The following is a 4,904-nucleotide window of genomic DNA, read 5'->3' as shown; positions in this document are numbered from 1 at the left end:
TTTAAGAGCATTCTGTCTTTTCTCATTTGACCACTTTTTTTGATGATGCTTTTTGTCCTTTGTTTACATACACATAATTTGTATTAAAGCAACAAGTTGAAAATCTTGTCATCACAGTGTAGGTAGCAGCAGTGACTAATTGTGCCTAATTGTCCCCAGCATCTCTTGATTCAACTGATAATCCTGAGGATTAAAGGTCTGCTGTCTGGCCAACCCCTCTGAGCCCCTCATAAATTGTGTGTGTGTGTGTGGTGCTGGTTCACACCCTCTAGTCAACCCCTTGGGTGCAGTTGACCGGTTACCTTAGACATGGAGGACACATTGACCAGAGTGGACCACTCCTTGACCACTGTTTCAAACCACAGCCTGATGCACACGTTGTATTCTTTTACAGAACAGATTGTTGCTGAGCAGTTTAAATCAGGCTTGGAAGGTTCTCACTCACATTAATTCACTTCATGATCATGATCAGGACCATTTATGATGAAGTGTCCTCTCCTACATAGCACACAGTTTTTAGAATGATCTAATTAAAAGCTATATCAATTCATTATGCTACAAACAATTTATGTAAAAATGTGGATGTGAACAAGTTTGATGTTGCAACGGGTAAAGAATGAGATGCAGCGCAGGGAGTGGCAAAGCTCCATCAATCAATGTGAAATTATTTTCTTGGTAGGGTTAGTGGAGGTATACAGATGTAGGATCTTAATTTGATCACTCTTTTGTTGCCGAGAATTTTCCTGTGCTGCAGGAAGTGCAGATGAGCTTTGTGATTTGCATAAATTCACTGTAAATCCACACTAAACACAGAGTTATATTAACAGTAATCCACTTTTCATGTAGCCTCATTTTGACCAGCTAATGGCCTAACCACTGATCAAGTAACATTATGGAGTAAATGTTCAAATCCTGTTGCTGCAGGATTATTTTGCTGTGACAATACAGGTCAAATTAAGATCCAAAACCTGTAACAGTTCATTTCACATTCCAGCACACAGATGTGTCACTTGGTATAAGAGGATATCACAAGATGATACATTACATGACCAAAAGTATGTGGACACCTACTCATCGAACAGCTCATTCGAAAATCATGGGGATTAATATGGCGTTGGTCCACCCTTTGGTGCCATAACAGCCATAACAGGGACTTGCTTCCATTCAGCCACAAGAGTATTAGTGAGGTCGGGCACTGATGTTGGGTGATTAGGCATGGCTCGCAGTCGGCGTTCCAATTCATCCCAAAGGAGTTCGATGGGGTTGAGGTCAGGGCTCTGTGCAGGTCAGTCAAGTTCTTCCACATCGATCTCGACAAACCATTTCTGTATGGACCTCGCTTTGTGCACGGGGGCATTGTCATGCTGAAAAATGAAAGGGCCTTCCCCAAACTGTTGCTACAAAGTTGGAAGCACAGAATTGTCTAGAATGTCATTGTATGCTGTAGCGTTAAGATTTCCCTTCACTGGAACTAAGGGGTTTAGCCCAAACCATGAAAAACAGCCCCAGACCATTATTCCCCCTCCACCAAACTTTACAGTTGGCACTATGCTGTCGGGCAGGTAGCATTTTACTGGCATCCGCCAAACCCAGATTCATCCGTCCGACTGCCAGACGGTGAAGCGTGATTCATCACTCCAACGTGTTTCCACTGCTCCAGAGTACAATGGTGGTGAGCTTTACACCACTTGTAAGGGGTGTCCATTGAAATGAATGTTCAGGTCTTCTGGGTGGGCTCTCTCAGGTACTGAACAGATGGCACTAAAGAGAAAAGTACAATGAACTTGTAAATAAACATGACAATCATTGGGAGCCTGGGACCTGAACTGGACATCCACATCCATCAACAGTCAAAGGACAGAGGGATACACTATCTAGAACCTTCTCGTGGATCTGGTTGGACAAAAAAACATGGCTTTGGTCCTGTGCCCAATTTGCAACACTGTTTTTGTTTCCCCTGCGTAAGATGCTACAGGCAAACTAGCTGTCTACCGGTAGCTAGCTTGCTAGCTCGTACGTCAATTTCAAGTGTAACTAAAGTTACTGGCGAGCTCATCATGCTTGTAACATTATGTTAGCTAGCCCCAGTTTAGATCATTTGTTTTCACGTCTTATCTGTGCTCGTTGAGTTTTCCTTTTGCTTGTCCGATGCACTGTGAGCTAGCTGATGCTTGTGCCTCGTTCTAAAAATAGAGCACATTAGCAGCGACAGTGATTTTGAACAGGCAAATGTGAAATAGGCGTATTTATGCTATGGTTCAAATGCACAGATCACTTTATATAGAAACAAGAGGGAATTTGAAAACATGGTATAATAATTATGTCATGTGCTTTATTGACTGGCCTCCACTCCACTGCTTACCACGTTATGTATCTTGATGCCCACCGCCACCCCACAGCCTGTGCATCATACTCTCATTTACACAAACATGCACGAGTGGGCAAGCCCGGCCAGGGATGATGATGCAAAAGGCTCTTTAAACATTTAAAGAAGGTCAGCTTTCAAAGGGGGGAGCCAGAACAGTCGGCCACTGGTTCAGTCATCATGGTCAGTGGTTGAAAGCAGAGAGATACGTTGAAGGGAGAAGGAATGAATGTCTAATGAACCAAAAGACTGAATGATTAATGAACACTGATACTGAAACTTATTTACATGACGACCGTATAGGTATGGAGAAAAGGGAGGAAAAGTATTAAGTAAATTTTTTTTTAAAACAATGCATACTTATCTTCACTGATTTGTGCCATGAGTTGTGGCTTTGCTTCTCTTCAATTAACTCAGGTAGTTAATCTTATAATAGTTCTGTAGAATTACAGTTAAACATAAATGCAGTACAGTAGAAAACCCCACAACACTGTAGATCCAGTAGAGAGAATATTTAAAAAGCAGAGTCAACGTAGAGTGAGTCAAGGCCTTAGCCAACCTTAAATGTGAAACTAAAACAAATCACAGCCAGGGTGCCCCGCATGACAAAGGAGAGGAGCGCAAGAACAAGAGCATTCCTACCGGGAGAAAAACGAGCAAGGGATTACTTTATTAAGCTTTACTGAAAAGCTGTTTGCCAAAGATAGATGGAGCAGTTCAAAAAGCAGGGTTTTGGGGAGAAACAAATCCATCTCGTTTTGGAGACACACATCTGCTTTGAAAAGACAGCCCGAGCCAAACTGTAGCAGCTTCAGAGGCATCATTCGAAACTGGGAGCTATTCCTATTCTGACAGCCCCTGGACAGCAGTCTGAGACCATAGTGTCAAAGGGCTCTCCATGCCTGTAAAGAGAGAGAGAAGCTCCATCTCACCAAGGGGCTGAGCTTCTTGTCACACCCCAATCTGGAGGCTTGATTCTGGGCTTCGGCACAGGGAGGCCTGGGCTCCCATCCACACACGGAGGCCTGGGCTGCCATGCACATGCGGAGTAGAGGGCTCGCTCTACTCTGTGCTGGCAGGTAAGAGAGGCGAGTTGCGATCTCTTGGCAAGTTCCCAGGGCACATGCTGGAGGCCAGGCCTGAAGGTGGGAGTGGGGTCTGGAATTAGGAGAGCCCTCCATCAGATAACACATTTTCTGGTTCATGTAAAGACGTTGGGCGTATCAACAGAGACATGCATCACCCTGATGGGGCTCCAGCATGTGTACGAAGCCTTCGGCTCTGGCTCTGTGGCCAGCCAGTGCTGAGATGGGAGCAGAGGCCCTCCAGCTCCCACCATTCAGTCTTTCAGCACCAACCTTTGTCAGAGCCTGAGGAGGGGGGCTCCTCTCTGGGGGAGGCAGGGAAGGAAGGTGGGGTGTTGATAGGGTGAGAACCAGAGTGTCGCAGCGCTAAGAAACCGGGATAAAGCTGTTAAGCCTGGACGTACAGTAGCATAGAGCTTTCAACTCAACTCTTGCCAGGGTGTTTCCACCAGTACATGGCAGAATCTGAACACTAACACATTACAATACAGTACTGACAGATCAAATCAAAGTTTATTGTCACGTGCGCCGAATACAACAGGTTTCACCTTACAGTGAAATGCTTACTTACAGGCCCTAACAGTGACATTTTTAAGTAAGAAATAGGTATTAGGTGAACAATAGATAAGTAAAGAAATAAAAACAACAGTAAAAAGACAGTGAAAAATAACAGTAGCGAGGCTATATACAATAGCGAGGCTATATACAGGCACCGGTAAGTCGGACTAATTGAGGTAGTATGTGCATATAGGTATGGTTAAAGTGACTATGCATTAAATGATAAGCAGAGAGCAGCAGTAGCGAAAAGAGGGGTTGGCAGGTGGTCTTTGACAATTTTTAGGGCCTTCCTCTGACACCGCCAGGTCCTGGATGGCAGGCAGCTTAACCCCAGTGATGTACTGGGACGTAATCACTACCCTCTGTATGTCACGATCGTTGTTAGAAATGGACCAAGGAGCAGCGTGCGTAGAGTTCCACATGTTTATTAGATGAAATTCACCAAAAACAATAAAGAGTAACGAAACGTGAAGCAAATGCAGTGCTCACAGGCACTACACAAAAACAAGATCCCACAAAAACCCAGTGGGAAGAAGCTGCCTAAATATGATCCCCAATCAGAGACAACAATAAACAGCTGCCTCTGATTGGGAACTATACCAGGCCAACATAGAAAACAAAAACACCTAGATAGGAACACCCCCCTAGTCACATCCCGACCTAACCAAAATAGAGAATAGGAAAGGCTCTCTTTTGGTCAGGGCGTGACACTGTAGTGCCTTGCGGTCGAAGGCCGAGCAGTTGCCGTACCAGGCAGTGATGCAACCAGTCAGGATGCTCTCAATGTTGCAGCTGTAGAACCTTCGGAAGATCTGAGGACCATGCCAAATCTTTTTAGTTTCCTGAGGGGAATAGACTTTGTCGTGCCCTCTTCACGACTGTCTTGGTGTGTTTGG

Source organism: Salvelinus alpinus, chromosome 18 (genome assembly GCF_045679555.1).
Source record: "Salvelinus alpinus chromosome 18, SLU_Salpinus.1, whole genome shotgun sequence".
Lineage (NCBI taxonomy): Eukaryota > Metazoa > Chordata > Actinopteri > Salmoniformes > Salmonidae > Salvelinus > Salvelinus alpinus.
This window is presented reverse-complemented; position numbering follows the sequence as displayed.